This window comes from Triturus cristatus, chromosome 6, assembly GCF_964204655.1.
Source record: "Triturus cristatus chromosome 6, aTriCri1.1, whole genome shotgun sequence".
NCBI lineage: Eukaryota > Metazoa > Chordata > Amphibia > Caudata > Salamandridae > Triturus > Triturus cristatus.
The window spans coordinates 43599168-43616921 of NC_140589.1; the positions used below are offsets into that span (position 1 = coordinate 43599168).

The 17754-nt window shown below is 50.3% G+C and overlaps 1 protein-coding gene and 1 pseudogene across 1 annotated transcript in view; both read left to right on the forward strand.

Annotated features, from left to right (window-relative positions):
• The window catches only part of KIF6 (kinesin family member 6), a 1720339-nt gene that overhangs the window by 462242 nt on the left and 1240343 nt on the right, over window positions 1-17754 (forward strand). The gene's annotated exons all lie outside the window — the stretch shown is intronic.
• LOC146813746 (uncharacterized) lies at window positions 10279-13712 on the forward strand (annotated as a pseudogene).

Here is a 17754-nt window from a genome sequence, read left to right on the forward strand (position 1 = left end):
TGTCTTTTCATTGTTACCAGTGTTTTATATTACGCAGTCAGTCGTGCCAGCTGACCTGACACCGCATGTAATAACACTTTTCCTGCTGTTTTTGAATTACAGATGCTCGACCCCCTTAACTTTGAGTAATTTTGTGCCCTGTCACGCGCTTATTTGATTGGCTGCTGGTGATGTCTCAATACTTCGCTTCAGTTTAAATAAACGAAGCCTACTTGCAGCTTTTTCCAATGAAAAGCACATTGACTAACTTCCCAATGTTGTGTGCACCACATGTACGCATATAAATAGCTCAGAGGCCTCCAGCTTTTATGTGGCATTATTAAAGCCTCTTCCAGACATACTGGCTTGTGTTTGAAGTGGTCACAGAACAGAAGTCTTCATCTCCAGCACTGGGAGCCTGCCTCTCAAGCCATGCTCTGGTGCAAGCCTGCTTCAGTGGCTGCTACAAACATGTTAATGTTAAACATGAGCCTTGAGCACCCGCTTTAGTCGGGTCGGAGATCCTTGCAAATCTCACACGTCAGCCTATGGACTCCTGCAAGTCTGCCGGATCGCTGTCTCACAAAGCTCTGCTGGCCATTGTCGAACGCTCGTTTGTTGATCCTGATCTAAGGAGTGTCTCAGCTCGGACTTCAGGACCCAACCATGAATGTTTCAGGTGGAGTCTTCATTTGATGTCCAGGATCTGCCTTGACAAGTCTAAGCCTCAAGAGCTCTATAGTACCGGTGTCAGACCGGAAACCCGTGGCGCATCATCCATTGAGCATCTCGCCCTGTACCACACCGAGGCTTTGTGACACTACCTGAAGCTAGCTTTGAGTGCCTTTATAGTTCAGATCTGTTCAATAGTTGTCTAGGACACATACGCTGGCCTACAATCTCTGGCCGTTGAGAAAACAGAGAGTATAATTCACAAAACAATAACACAAACAACCCTATCCCACCCCTCCCAGTCCTGGAGACTACTCGCTGTAGAATAGTTTACCATGAAACTATATTTTGGAAATTAGATTCTTGTCTTCTTTGTCGTTAGTAGCCACCTTCCAAGCTCTGTCAGTGACCGACTAGCCTGAGGTTTGATGGTGTGATGCATGGCCCAATGAGGGACTTGGCTATACCTAAACCTCTTTGGTTTGGGCAGATCAGACTCTTTCAGAATCTAAAATGGTTTAATTCTTTGATAGTCAAACAGGTTTCCCACTCTGCAGCACCAGGGTAAATTGGGGTTCCCTAGTACTGGTGTAAAGGGTGATGAGATTGGGGGTCATACATAACTGTTGCTACTGTCTTACCCTCCCAGTGCAGCCCTCCTGTTGGGAGATGAAAACAGCCCCAAGAACCTCCTCTCAACACATGGCACCTTCTATGCGTGTGCCCGGCATACGGTTGCCACCCGAACGTCACCCAGTTTTGAAATGTAGCCCCACAACCAAAGGCTACTAGGGTCTCTCTCTAGAATCCCCAGTCACTGTCTCCGCCTCAAGCGAGATGAGCAGTGTGTGATATTTTTGGCATTAGGGGAATATGTTGCATTTTGTGTGGAACCCGTTTACTGTTGTCCCCACAGCTTGCCCCTAATTAATCTGGCTGCTGGGAGTCAGGGAGTCCCGGCCCCATCCTGAATGGCAGCACTCCTTTTAAAAGCTATGTGTCCACATGTAGTAGGGAGATTGGTCTGTAAGAGCAGCATTGATTGCATTACGGTCCTGGTTTAGGAATACCTGTGATTATGGCTTCGGCCATAGAAGGAGCCGCCGCACCAAAATCAGCAAAGGAGTTAACGAGACGGGTCGGCACCGGAGTTAGAACCCCACAGAGGGTTTTAGAGACCCTCGGTCCTGGTGATGTTCCTGTTTTATATATGGCTTTGCCTGTAGTTCCTTTGATAGGTGTGAGTTGATCTAATTGCTCAGGTATTTCAGCTCCCTAAAAACTTTAAAAGCTCTTGCTATCCCACAGTCAGTCAGAACTTCTTCTGCATCCTTGATTGCTGGTATTCTGTTACCATCTTTGCTCTTAATTTACCATCCAGTAGTTTACTGCGGTGAGCTGCACTGTTGTACCATTGTCTTGAGCATAGTGTATTCTCCTTTGTCTGTGTCCTATGCCTTGACCGCTCTTCATTTACACCAGTTGGAATACATTTCTTCCAGTTTCTGCAGCTGCGACTTTAGCCTTTCTCTCCTCTCCTGCCTAGTTCATGTTGTGTGGTTTTGCTGTCATGTGTCTGGGAACCCGAAGCTGGCTTTGACAGTCGTCGCTGAATGATGCAATGTGTCCTATCCTCTTGGAGCATCTATGACTGAGCCTGATCATGTCCCTGACTATATCGAAGTCATCCCCTACCACCTATCGTTACTGCCTCTTGCAGTATATTTGCAAAAGCCTCCCTATGGAACTTCTCCCGACCCGTGTTGGGCAGATATATATTAGGCAAAATACACCCAGCGGAACCTGTCCTGAGAGGCAGGATCCGAGATCTGCCAGCTTCATCGGGCACTCCTTCGACCACCCTACACCCAGCGGAGCCTGTCCCGAGAGGCAGGATCCGAGATCTGCCAGCTTCATCGGGCACTCCTTCGACCACCCTACACCCAGCGGAGCCTGTCCTGAGAGGCAGAATCCGAGATCTGCCAGCTTCATCGGGCACTCCTTCGACCACCCTACACCCAGCGGAGCCTGTCCTGAGAGGCAGGATCCGATCTGCCAGCTTCATCGGGCACTCCTTCGACCACCCTACACCCAGCGGAGCCTGTCCTGAGAGGCAGGATCCGATCTGCCAGCTTCATCAGGCACTCCTTCGACCACCCTACACCCAGCGGAGCCTGTCCTGAGAGGCAGGATCCGAGATCTGCCAGCTTCATCGGGCACTCCTGCGACCACCCTACACCCAGCGGAGCCTGACCTGAGAGGCAGGATCCGAGATCTGCCAGCTTCATCGGGCACTCCTTCGACCACCCTACACCCAGCGGAGCCTGTCCTGAGAGGCAGGATCCGAGATCTGCCAGCTTCATCGGGCACTCCTGCGACCACCCTACACCCAGCGGAGCCTGACCTGAGAGGCAGGATCCGAGATCTGCCAGTTTCATCGGGCACCCCTTCGACCACCCTACACCCAGCGGAGCCTGTCCTGAGAGGCAGGATCCGAGATCTGCCAGCTTCATCGGGCACTCCTTCGACCACCCTACACCCAGCGGAGCCTGTCCTGAGAGGCAGGATCCGAGATCTGCTAGCTTCATCGGGCACTCCTGCGACCACCCTACACCCAGCGGAGCCTGACCTGAGAGGCAGGATCCGAGATCTGCCAGCTTCATCGGGCACTCCTTCGACCACCCTACACCCAGCGGAGCCTGTCCTGAGAGGCAGGATCCGAGATCTGCCAGCTTCATCGGGCACTCCTGCGACCACCCTACACCCAGCGGAGCCTGACCTGAGAGGCAGGATCCGAGATCTGCCAGCTTCATCGGGCACCCCTTCGACCACCCTACACCCAGCGGAGCCTGTCCTAAGAGGCAGGATCCGAGATCTGCCAGCTTCATCGGGCACTCCTTCGACCAGCCTACACCCAGCGGAGCTTGTCCTGAGAGGCAGGATCCGAGATCTGCTAGCTTCATCAGGCACTCCTTTGACCACCCTACACCCAGCGGAGCTTGTCCTGAGAGGCAGGATCCGAGATCTGCCAGCTTCATCGGGCACTCCTTCGACCACCCTACAACCAGCGAAGCCTGTCCTGAGAGGCAGGATCCGAGATCTGCCAGCTTCATCGGGCACTCCTTCGACCACCCTACACCCAGCGGAGCCTGTCCTGAGAGGCAGGATCCGAGATCTGCCAGCTTCATCGGGTACTCCTTAGACCACTGTACATCCAGCAATCCCTGTCCTGAAAGACGAGGTTCAGATCTACCAGCTTCAATGGGCACCCCTCCGACCACCATACACCCAGCAGAGCCTGTTCTAAGAGGCAAGGCCAGAAATCTGCCTGCTTCATCGGGCACTCCTTCGACTACCGTACACCCAGCCAAGTCTGTCCTCAGAGGCAAGGCCAGAGATCTGCCTGCTTCATCGGGCACTCCTTCGACTACTGTACATCCAGCAGAGTCTGTCCTCAAAGGCAAGATCTCAGATCTGCCGCCTTCATCTGGCTTTCCTTCGCCCACCCAGCAGAGCTTGTCCTGAGAGGCAGGGGCAGAGATCTGCAAGTTTCTTTGGACACTTCTTGACCACCGTACACCCTGCAGAACCTGTCCTGAGAGCAAGGGCAGGGATATGCCAGCTTCATCAAGCACTTCTTTGACCACCGCACACCCGGAAAAGCCTGTCCTGAGGCCAGCTTCATCGGGCACTCCTTTGACCACCATACACCCAGCAGAGCTTGTCCTGAGAGGCAGGATCCGAGATCTGCCTACTTCATCGGGCAGTCCTTCGACCACCGTACACCTGGTAAAGTCTGTCCTGAGAGGCCATCTTCATCAGGCACTCCTTCGACCACCGTACAGCCAGCAGAGCCTGTCCTGAGAGGCAAGGGCAGAGATCTGCCTGCTTCATTGGTCACTCCTTCAACCACCGTACAGCTAGCAGAGCCTGTCCTGAAAGGCAAGGGCAGAGATCTAGCAGATTCATCTGGCACTCTTTCGACCTCCGTACACCCAGCAGTGGCTGTCCTGAGAGGCAAGGGCAGAGATCTGCCAGATTCATCGGGCACTCATTCGATCACCATACACCCAGCAGAGCTTGACCTAAGAGGCTAGGGCATAGATCTGCAAGCTTCATCAGGCACCCATTCAACCACCATACACCCAGCAGAGCCTGTCCTAAGAGGCTAGGGCATAGATCTGCAAGCTTCATCGGATACTCCTTCGGTCACCGTACATTCCACCTGGTAGCCTTCAACGTTAGGACCAACACCCACAAATCACACAAGAAATCTAGGGATCATCCTAGATGAGAAACTCAACATAATGGCTCAAGTCAACGCAGTGTGCACCTCCTGCTTCCACATCCTGCGCATGCTGCAAAAGATCTTCAGATGGTTGCCTCAGAACACCAGATGGGCCGACACACAATCACTTTTCACCAGCAGGCTGGAATACTGCAACACTCTCTACTCCTGAATCTCCAGACACCTTCTACATAGACTCCAGAATGCAGCCACACGCACGTGCTAATCATTTAACTGTGTATATATATATATATCTATATATCAGGACCCCTACAGTCTCTGCTGAGAGCAGGCAGCCATCCCCCTCCTGTGCTGCCTGGCAGATGCATTTCTTTAAAACGTTTCAGTCTTTAGATGCGCCTGTGAATGGAGGTATATCTGCTTTTTCAGAATGGCCTAACTTTTGTCCCAAAAACCGGGACATTTACCTAAAATTAATCAAAGTGTCTGGACACTGGGATAGTCCTCTTAAAACTGGGACTGTCCAGGGAAATCTGGGGCGCCTGGTCACCCTACTTAACGTGTTTGTCTTGTGATCGTTTGTAATGAAAGAAGACCGGCTGATTCAAAGGCAGAGAACTGCCCTCTCCACCCACCTCTGTGCACTGTATCGGTAGCAGAGCTCGTGACGTTCCTACGCACCTGTGGTATCCAATGCCGATTCTCCAATATTCAGATTGTTCGTAACGCAAATACAGCTTAAAACAGCACATGTATCAATATATTACTTTACTCCTACTGTTAAAAAAACACACACACACATTTGCGTCTCTTTAATGCACTACCCTATGTTTCACCCTATACCTCTCCTAGTATATCCTCTACCTCCATTCTCTGACTCATCCCAAACCTCATTCTACTACTATGATCTCTAAAATAACTCTTTCTAGACTTTTGCCTCCTCCCCGCCACCTTGAATCTCCCCAAACCTCATTTTACTACTGATATGTCCCAAAGAACCCTTTCTTTAAATTCTTCCCTCATGTATCCCTCCATAGACTAAGCGGAGGCCTCATTTTACTACTAGGACCTCCCTAGTACTAAGATTTCCCAATAAACACTTTCTAGACTCTTTCCTCTTCTATTCCTCCTTTTTGAACCCAGCTCACAGACTCACATGTCCACCCATCAAATGAATTCATATTTCCCTATACTTGTTCTCCACTAATCGTTTTTTGGGTTCCAGAGTAGCATGCTAAAAAGCACTTGTGCCTCGTCAGGGGTAGTAAGCACTATATACAGTTGCATGTGGGGCTTCTGGTATCACGTGGCACTGAGTCACCAGATGCTCTTTGAGAGGTAGTCCATTCAAATGACCTGACCCAGGGCTGCCCTGCTCCTAGTGAGGAGAGAATATACACTTGGTGTTCACTGGCATGTGCACGGCCGAGCTGGCACACGTGCTGCCCATGTGCGAGTTAGCAAGAGGATTCATTGAAGCACTGGAGAGAAACATCCATCATCTCCAAGGCGCTTCCTGGTAATGGCCGCGGGTTTTGAAATCCACTGGAGTCTGGGCGTGTTCCTCTCGACCAGCGAATGCGTTCTGGAAAGGGCGGGTCTGGACCATTTCTTGGGTGTTGTCTAAGCAGACGCATTATAAGAGGGTGTTCAGTAGTGCATGGTGGTCGACTGTGTCTAAACTGGCCGATAGATTCAAGAGGGCCAGGAGGCCACGAACACTGTCATCGTTGATGAGGAGGGCGTCACCCATGGCTGGACAGGTCGCGGATATTAATGGATTAAAGGAATACTGTAGATTCGAATGGCCACTGAATTTCACTTGTCTGCAGAGAACTGATAGACTTGTCATAGTATAATTGTTAAGATCTTCTGAGTTTTTTTAGTAGAGACCATCTGTCATTCTTGGATGGGTTGGGAAAGATGCCTTGTGTGAGGGAGTCGTTTACAACATTGAGTAGGATTCTAAGGGATTAGCTGGAAAGAGACTTCATGATTGCATAAGAGGGTGATGAAACACACGAAGGGTGATGGAAGAATTCTTGGAATTAGTCAAACCCACTGTCAATCACTCGGTGTAGCATTCCAACCCATGATTGTTCACCCACTGTGCCAATCTAGACCGAGGCTCGTGTTCTGCAAAGCAGTGTTGACTCTATTCCTCATGAGAACAGGGCACGGTCCCTTGTTGATGGAGAGCCAAGGATGTCTGAGAGAAGTGTTCTCAGTTGGCAGGCTCTGGACTTGCAGGGTTCAATTTACTGTGTTTAAAGGTTTCTGAACCTGATCAGCGGCTGCATCCATTGGGTGTTGCATACTGTCTGGGATACGTCTTTGCATACTGCCTGGGATACGTCCTTGCATACTGCCTGGGATACGTCTTTGCGTACTGCCTGGGATACGTCTTTGCGTACTGCCTGGGATACGTCTTTGCGTACTGCCTGGGATACGTCTTTGCGTACTGCCTGGGATACGTCTTTGCATACTGCCTGGGATACGTCTTTGCATACTGCCTGGGATACGTCTCTGCCTGGGATACATCTTTGCGTACTGCCTGGGATACGTCTTTGCATACTGCCTGGGATACGTCTTTGCATACTGCCTGGGATACGTCTTTGCATACTGCCTGGGATACATCTTTGCATACTGCCTGGGATACGTCTTCTGGGCAACAACTTGATGACCGTACCGGATTAAAGGTAGGGCCTGCACTTTCTGGAAGCAACTGCAGACTCCAAGATAAATACGTCGAATATCATCCACACAGGCAGATCAAAGGTTTGGGAGAGAAATAACTGAAAAGCAGAAGAAATCTTCCAAACGGAAGGCCAAGCAATGGGGACGCAGACTGGAAAGCTGGAGTACAGAGGAAAGAAAATTGGGACCAAAACAGGAACCACTAGCAAGCAACCAACACACAGGAAAATCTGCAATGCATCTGGACTCTGAGCAAGTCCCCCTTTAAACCTAATTGGCAGAAGAAGATTGTGAAAATTGGGTTGTTTGTTGAGAGGGGTGTGAGCCCTCCTTAAGCAACAGCCACAGTTCTTGTCAGGGTGAACCACAAAAGTCACTAAGTTATCCTGTGCGTTTGGCACAAAAGCAGTCAGGTTTAACTTAGAGGCAATGTGTGAAGTACTTATGCAGCACTCAAACAGCAATAAAGTGAAATCACAACACAGGAAAAATCCCACTCCACTTTTGGAAAATAGAGTAAAATTTAATAAATTATTTGACACTAATACGACAAAAATCCAATCAGTTGATCCAGAATTATGAATTGTTAAACTTTAAAATGGAAATTGCACTAAAATCACAAAGTGCCAACTGTGGTTTTCTGGTCACGCCGGACTGGGACATAGTTACATGTTCAGGCCAACCATGAAGGAGTGCGGGCCGGGTACAGGGAGCAGTTTAGTCCCATTGAAAATTATACCTTATATCCTTGATGTGTAGAGCTGTGGCCACTGCGTCAGTTCCAAGGAGGGGCTGAGAGGGCTAGAATATGAGGTCCTGTGTCGATTCGAGTTGTACTGCGTCGGTTCCAATTAGGAGCTGTGAGGGCTGCATTGCAAGGTCCTGCGTCGTGTTGCGTCGGTTCCAGTGAGGAGCTGCGAGGGTTGCAATGCGACATCCTGTGTCAAGTTGCATCGCGCTGCGTTGGTTTTGATGGAACCCACATTTAGGCTGCTACTGCACCTTTATCCCCACTTCCAGGATCCAGGACTGGGGGGGGGGTGTCACTGATTGCCTGTAGTGAGTCCTGACTCCCCCTCCCAGAGTCCTGGTGCATGGTTGAAGGCAGGCTGAGTCCTATGTCCCTTTAGCTCAGGACAGGCGGCCAGCCAACTGGCCCTGGAGTCACTGTGGTTGCCCTGGGTTCAAGAAGCAGGTCCAGTCCTTCTTCGGTCTGCAGGGCAGAAGGTCAGTCCGTCTGGCAGCAGGGCATCAGGCAGTCCTTCTGAATCTTCCACAGGTCCGGGAGTTTACTGAAGAGTAGGTTTGAGGGGCTTATGTTTATACCAGGTGCCAGCTTTGACGCAGATGGACCTTCTGGAGTTTTCTCCCCACAGAAGTATCTTAAATGTCCTGCCTCCCAGCCCTGGTTCCAGGATAGCTGGAGTCACCAAAAGCTAGTGTGAAGTTCTTTGTGTGTGTACTGAGGCAGCGTCTTTAAAGAGCAAGTGGGGCTTTGCATAGCTCCACCCCTCCCACCCCCCACCCCTATACTGCCACCACCCAGTCCCCCTATTGTGTGGCTGTCTGGGAGGAATACACAAAGCATCTAACACAAACTGGTTGGGAGGAATAAGGGCAGTCAGTTCACTGCTTCTAGCAATACTATAACACTATTAAGAACTAACTGCCACTAATGTAGTACACACACCGAGTGAGCAGAGTGCACTGGATGGGATCTGGACTCCTTAAAGAACGAGCGCCCTCAGTTCAATTCAATTCAAGCTTTAATATGATATGGACCTGTGAAGGTGTACGTCCTCCCGATAGTGGCGGCGCCCAACTCAAGATGGCTGCCGCCGAAATACCCGGAACTGCAAACAGCAGTCTAGCGAACGATGAGGGCGGAGCGGAAGTGTCCGCAAAAGCAGACGACAGCGAGGAGAAGGCGCGCGAGAGTTGGAGAGAGACGAAGCCAGCCGGTGAAGAGTGGAGAGCGTGCGAAAGCGAGGAGGAGGAAAACGAGACAGTCGCCTGGTGCAGCGGGACCACCCAGGAGTATCGACCTCCGGATCGGGAGGGAGCCGACAACGAAGGAATCAGCTCAAGGAGCACCGCGCTCGGGACCACTGATCTCCTGGAAACCAAGGAGACTGGGTCTCCCCTCGCCACGGCCCATGGGGGTCGTGGAAGCAGGCAAGTGACGGGCGTATGCTCATCAATATTACAGGGGCTGTGGACACGCGTGAGGGGTGCACCTAGATAAAGCACTAATACTCCCACACCATAGACACAGCACGAATACCAGGGTTTTGGTGACGGTGTACACTTTCCCCTCCCCCTTGTTGTTTTCAAACGTGGCCACCATCCTAAGCATTTTTCTATTCTTTCCTTTCATTTTTGGGTCCTCGAGTGCCAACCTCTGGACGGAGAATCCCCTGCCCGTGACAACATCATTACTCAAGAGGCGTTTTGATTCCCTTATCAGACTTTCCACCCGGATCCTGTTCTATACCTAGGGCATGTGTGACTCTAAAACAACGTTGCCAATAAAAGAAAAGAGTACCCCTTTCTAAAGCGGTCCAAGTTATTTCCCAAGCTAACGAAAGGGGAGGGAGAAGGGGGTCCAGAACAGGGGAACCAGTACAAAGTGGTGTCAGAAGTGGGATACTTATCTGTCTGGAAAAAGACAGAACCCCGAAATGGAGGCCATCATCACCCAGTTAGCCGAAGGTCAGCGACATTTACAGCTTGTCTTTGAGGAGCAAACGAAACAGGCACAAACCGAGAGAGAGGCTCTACAGGCGGCCCTGAAGGACCAAGCAGTCCTGTTAACAACAAACCAACAGGTACAGGACACGGCCGTACTGCGCCTTACGGATGCCATTGCAAGTGCCCGAGTACACCCCAACGTCCCAGGGTCAGTACTCCAGAAGTTCCAACAAGGGGATGACCCGGACTACTTCTTTGTTAATTTCGAAAGGGTTGCTTTCACGGCTGCATGGCCACCCGAGCGCTGGGGACAATATATCGCACCTCTGTTATCCGGCGAGTTACAGGCCGCGTACCAAGCGGCTAATCCAGCCAGTGTTACAAGTTACGTTGAAATAAAAAGGGCTATCCTTGAACCACTAGGTTGCGACCAGGAGTATTACAGGTCACGGTTTAGGAAGGAGAAATGGACTGTGGGCGACAATCCGAGGGCTCTATATTATCGGATTAGGGATCTAGGTAATAAGATGGTTACAACCCACCACATCCTCCCCAGATGAAATCACCGAGAGAATCTACCTGGAACAATATTTGGACGCCCTCCCCTACAATACCAGAGCCTGGATCAGGCAACATCCTAATCTCTCGGTGGCCATGGCAGTTGATCTGGCTTGTGCATATCATCGTTCTCCTGAGTTTAAAGCCCCTTCAAATAGGAAATCGGTAGGAGCCCCAAAAGTACCAAACAAACCAACCCCGACATTCCCCGAGCCCCGTAACCAGTCATTTAGCAGGCCACAACCTAAACCAATGCCTCCCGGCCCAACTCCACCAGGCCCACAATGTTTTCACTGCGCTGAATGGGGACACATAGCAAGAAACTGTCCTTCCCGTCCTGTCCCTCCTGAGCCCATGGAGGTCGGGTATACTCGGGGTAGGGTTATGGTAACAGGACAAACCCCCGAAAGGTATAGGAAGAAAATACACTTAAACGGGAAACCAGTGTTAGCATTTCTAGATACAGGGTGTCATCATACCGTGGTCGACAGGACACTTGTCAGGGACTCCTAACTCAGTGACGACGAAGCCATACAGGTCACCTGTGTTCATGGTGAAAAGAAACTGTACCCCCTGGCAGAAGTTTTATTGGACATAGAGGGAGAGTCCCTGCTGAGGAAAGTAGGGGTGGTGTCTAATCTTCCGGAAGCTGTCCTGCTGGGAACAGATCTTCCTAGATTCCATGAATACCTACAGGCCAGTTCCCCATCCCCAACCCCGGTGTCCTGGTTAACTGATACTCCATGCCACAATTCAGAAATACACGCCACGTCCCCTAGAATTCCAAAAACACGCAGAGAGAAAAGAGGAGAAAGAGCCCGGTATGTACAGACCAAACATGTGTTATCCCCACCTATTTTTACCTCCTCAGAAACACCTCATGGACCCGAACGGAGTTTCAGAACAGCCCAGAGAGAGGATCCTACACTCCAAAATGCCTGGGAACAGGTCCAAGAAGACCAGCCAGATAAAGTAGGCCCCTTCTTTTGGGTACACAAGGGACTCTTATACCGGGTCTCCTATGAACGGGGTAACTGAAAAGAACTACTACTGGTTCCACGTTCCTTCAGGGAGCAGGTGTTGTGTCTGGCACATGGTCAAGCGGGAGGTGGACACTATGGCAAAGAACACACTCTACGGTATATGTTACCTAGGTTCTATTGGCCCGGGGTGTATGAAGAGGTAGCCCGCTACTGTGCAGCCTGTCCCAGATGTCAGTTAATCAATACCCCTTCTATACCCAAAGCGCCACTTCAACCTCTCCCGATCATAGACGTACCATTCAAAGAGTGGGGATGGATTTGGTCGGACCTCTAATTCCGTCAGCCCGAGGACATCAGTATATATTAGTCCTCGTAGATTATGCGACTCGCTACCCCGAACCTATACCTCTCTCATCCACCACAACCACAGCTGTTAGCCATGCCATGGTGTCATTTTTTTCCCGAGTAGGGTTTCCTCTTGAACTATTAACGGATCAAGGGACGCCGTTTATGTCCCGGTTAATAAAGCAAGTGTGCTCCATATTGAAAGTGAAACAAATACGCACGTCAGTGTACCATCCCCAAACGGACGGTCTGGTGGAGCGGTACAACCGCACTATTAAGACCATCCTACGGAAAGTATAGATAGGGCCGGTAGGGACTGGGACCGCCAACTGCCTTTGGTCCTCTTTGCCATCAGGACACACGAACAAAGTTCAACCGGGTTTTCCCCGTTCGAACTCCTGATCGGACGGCGCCCCAGGACTCTCCTGGATATGGCGGTAGAACAGTGGACAGAGGAAGAAGACGAAGGGAAATCCCTACTTCAGTACTCCTCCTCCCTAAAAGAGACCTAGTCCACCCTGTGGGAAGAGGTACACACCAACCTTGAAAAAGCACAAACGAGACAACAGCAACAGTATAACCGCCATGCCAAACTCGGGGAATTTCAACCCGGGGATCGAGTACTGATCCTTCTACCAACGTCCGATAAAAAGCTCCTCGCCACGTAGCAAGGCCCCTACACTATTCTCCAAAAAGTGACTCCTGTCACTTACAAAATAGACGTACCACATAAACGAGGTGTTGGGCAAATATATCACGTCAATCTTCTCAAAGCGTGGGAGGGACCCCAAAAGGAAGCATCAACCTCAGATGCCCCCATCCACCACATAGCTGTGGACAAACCGCTTGAGGTAACCTTTCCTCCCCGATGACAGGACGAGGACACTCCCATACAGCTAGGGCCCCAAGTCACAAAAAGACAAAGACAGCAGATCTCGTCCCTGTGTGCCAAATATTCCTCCGTCGTGTCAAAGACCCCAGGGAGAACCACATTAGTTGAACATGACATAGTCACCAAAACCTCCCAACCGGTTAAGCTAAAACCATATCGTATCCCGGAGGCTAGGAGGAAGGCAGTGAATCAGGAAGTACAGGACATGCTGAAGGCCGACATAATCGAACCCTCACACAGCGAGTGGTCTTCACCCATTGTACTTGTACCAAAACCGGATGGCAGCATCCGCTTCTGCATAGACTTCCGCAGGGTAAACGCGGTATCCCAGTTCGACGCCTACCCCATGCCGAGAGTAGATGAATTAATTGAGAGATTAGGAGAAGCCCGAGTGATGTCCACCATAGACCTAACAAAAGGTTATTGGCAGATCCCGTTGACTCCTACAGCCAGAGAAAAGACGGCATTTTCAACACCCACTGGCCTCTATCAATTTAAAGTACTTCCCTTTGGTCTCCACGGGGCCCCTGCTACTTTTCAGCGCCTGATGGACACCATGTTGGCAGAGCATCGCCACTTTGCTGTGGCTTATCTAGATGATATCGTTGTATACACCTCGACTGGGACACCCACCTACGACATCTAGAGGCCGTCCTAAAAACATTAGAACAAGCCGGTCTTACCCTCAACCCTCAGAAGACAACCTTTGGTACCAACCACATAGAATACCTGGGATATGATATACAGGAAGGGTGTATTAGACCCCAAGTAAATAAATAGAAGCCATCTCCAAAATAACCCTCCTGTAGAAAGAGCGTCCGTTCCTTCCTGGGGTTGGTGGGCTACTACAGGAGGTTCATACCCCACTTTTCTGAGATCGCCAGTCCGCTCACGGACCTCTTGACAAAAGCTCACACAGGAAAACATCTCCCGTGGTTTGATGCCCAAGAAAAGAGTTTTCAACAACTGAAAAAGGCCCTCTGTACAGCCCCTGTCCTCGTCTGCCCAGACTTTCAGAAAACATTTGTTCTCCAAACAGACGCCTCTGGAAGAGGCCTTGGGGCAGTCTTATCCCAACCTGATGAAGCGGGAGACTTACGGCCCTTGTTGTACCTCAGCAGGAAGTTATTCCCTCGGGAACTCAAATACGCCACTATTGAAAAAGAGTGCCTCGCTCTCAAATGGGCTATGGAATCCCTTCAATACTACCTCTTGGGACGTTCTTTTCTGTTGTTAACCGATCATGCTCCTCTCACTTGGTTAGCCCTCCATAAAGACTCGAACCCCAAAGTTTTACGTTGGTTTCTCTCGTTACAGCCCTTCACCTTTGAGGCCATACATCTACCGGGGAAACTCCAGTTGAATGCAGACTACCTCTCCCGATATCCTGTCCTTGAATGGCCCGATCGAACTGTGGAACGTAAAGCGCAAACAATTCTACATTTATGACTGGTGGGGTCAGTCACACAAGATAGACAGCTATCCGATAACCATACAAACGCTGCATTACAAAGCAGGACTTAGTTTCAGACATATGAATTTAAAATATGGACATTGACCCCTAAACCCCCCTCCCCCAGCGCCTTGAGACTCTCGCGGGTGAGTAGCGTGTTTACAATTCCCTGATTGATTGATATTGATGAATTTACTTAAATTGTAAGTAAAAAACAAACATTTGCACCCACAAACAAAAAAGAATTCTACTTCTCTGAGTTTAATGTTAGATTCAGATCGCAGGACCAGTTAAGATCTGCTTCTACCAGTGCTGCCTTTGCCTCAGAAGTGCTTAAGTGGGCACCAGAAGAGCCTGCCACAGGTGCCAAACAGCTTCCAAAACATCCCAGTGGCTATACCTGCCTTATCGCCCATGCCTCCTTTACGACACGGTTTTCCTATGGTTTTAAAAATACTAGCATACTGTTGATGATTGCAGGTATTGTACAGAGATCAGATAACACGTGTATGTTTATTGTTTCGGTTATTTTTCAAACTGCTCTTTAGGTTCGAAGATTGTGTCCCAAGGGGACGTGCATTGTTTATAATAAAGCTGGTAGCTCTAGAATTAGCCCGGGCCATGAAGCTACCCTGCCCAGAACACCTAGCAGCACCTGTATTGATCTTACCGGTCGTCACATGTCTTTACACTTGGCCTTCTCTTGCGGCAGCACGGCCTCTCACTATGCCGGCCTGATGAGCACGGCCTCAACTTATGCCGACCTGATCAGCATGGCCTCACACTATGCCGACCTGATCAGCATGGCCTCACACTATGCCGACCTGATCAGCACGGCCTCAACCTATGCCAACCAGATCAGCACGGCCTCAACCTATGCCAACCAGATCAGCACGGCCTCACACTATGCCGACCAGATCAGCACAGCCTCACACTATGCCGATCTGATCAGCACGTCACACTATGCTAGTCTGATCAGCACGTCACACTATGCCAGTCTGATCAGCACGTCACACTATGCCAGTCTGATCAGCATGACCTCACACTATGCCGACCAGATCAGCACGGCCTCAACCTATGCCAACCAGATCAGCACGGCCTCACACTATGCCGACCTGATCAGCATGGCCTCACACTATGCCGACCTGATCAGCATGTTATGTTATGTTATAATTTGGTAAAGCGCAAACAGCTGCCCCAGCAAAGAGGCGTCCCGGCGCTAAAGAACCACGCAAACTCAGCGGAGGACAAAAGAGAAAGCAACTAGGAGACCTAATAGGAGGGGAATAGGTGAGTTTGGACGGCTTTCCGGAAGGCAGACAAATTTTCCAATGAGCGGATGTGTACTGGCAGGGAGTTCCAAAGTTTGGCTCCCAGCACTCTGAAAGAACGTCCACCCGTGCGGGCGAGCTTAGTGCGGGGGACCATCAACAGATGTTGGCCTAGGGAGCGTAGGTTACGCTGAGGCACATAAGGTGAGAGGAATGATCGGAGAAGATCAGGGCGTCCAGTTTTAAAGATTTTAAAAATCATAATAAGGGTTTTAAACTGGATACGAAATTCAATGGGAAGCCAGTGCAGCTTACGGATTGTGGCTTTGGCTGAACATCTGCGTGGAAGACCGACCAAGGTTCTGGCCGCAGTGTTCTGTACACGTTGCAATCGTGCTATCTCTGCTTTGTTGGCGCCCAGAAGTAAGACATTGGCATAGTCCAAGCGGGAGAGAATAGTGGCTTGGACAATCACTTGGCGAACCTTGGGATCGAAGAAACCGAGTATAGGTTTGAGGCTCCTCAATAGTCCCACACAGGTGGCCGCTACTTTTTTTGTGTGGGTCTGAAAATTGAGTGAGGAGTCCATCCATACGCCAAGGTTTTTAACCAAGGATTTAGGGGGTGGAACGGCGCCCAACGACGAAGGCCACCAGTGTTGATTCCAGTGGCTGGGGTTCTTTCCAAGGAGCAGCACCTCCGTCTTGCCTGCATTAAGCTGCAGGCAGTTGTCTGTCATCCACTGGGCCACCGCAGCCAGACCATCTCTGAATCTAGTGGCTGAGGTGGATGGGCCTTCGCTGAGAGTGATGGCTAGCTGTGTGTCATCGGCGTATGACACCAGCGTAAGGTCCCATTCTCTAGCCACTGCCGCAAGTGGTTGCACATATATGTTAAAAAGGGATGGGCTGAGTGCAGAGCCCTGAGGGACTCCTTGTCCGATGGGGTGGGGCTGGGAGAGGAATGGAGGAGCTGATACCCGGAAAGTTCTGTCTGTCAAGAAGGAGCGGAACCATTCCAGTGCAAGACCTGAGATTCCCGCCATAGCCAGACGATGTAAGAGAATGTTATGAGATACCGTGTCAAAGGCGGCGCTGAGGTCCAGAAGGATCAGCGCAGCACTTTGACCGGCATCAAGTATCGCCCGGAGATGTTCCGAAGTGGCTAGGAGGGCAGATTCCGTGCTGTGGCCCGGTCTAAACCCGTTTTGAGAGGGATCTAAGATGTTATTTTGATCCAAGTGTTTAGACAGGATGATGTTTACGTGGGCCTCTGCAAGTTTGGACAGCCATGGGAGCAGTGAGATTGGTCTAAAATTCTCCAGTTTGGAGGGGTCAAGGGTCGGTTTTTTAATTATAGGAGAGACCCATGCTTGTTTCCAGGCAGTCGGGACACTGGCGGAGGAGAAAGAAAGGTTCAGTATGAACGCCAGGGTAGGCAGGAAAAAGTCTAGAGATTCGACATAGTGAGTCGGTCTCATAGGGTCTGCCGGGGAACCTGTTTTGACCTTTCTACATAATTTAGTAAGGTCCTCATGAGAGACTTCATGTATGTGCCTCAACATGGTGCCGTTGCTGATGGATGTAGAGAAGCTGGACGAAGTAGCGGAGTGCAGTGGGAAGGATCTATAGATTTTTTGCACTTTTTCAATAAAGAATGTGGCAAGGTCCTCACATTGCTGCACAGAAGTAATGCTGGAGGGAGGAGATCTGTTACTCTGTAGCTCTTCTACTAGTTTGAAAACAACCTTGGCGGGGTTAGGGCTGGTGTTAATTTCTTCAGCATTGAAGGCAGCGCGTGCAGAGCAGATAGCTTTATGGTATCGTTTTTGTTTGGCTAGATAGAGCGCTTTGTCACTGTCATTGTATTCTCGCCTCCAGACTCTCTCAGCTTTCTTACATTCCTTCCGCATGGATTTCAAGATGTTGTTATACCATGGGTTGGAAGGGGAGCTGCGTCCCTTA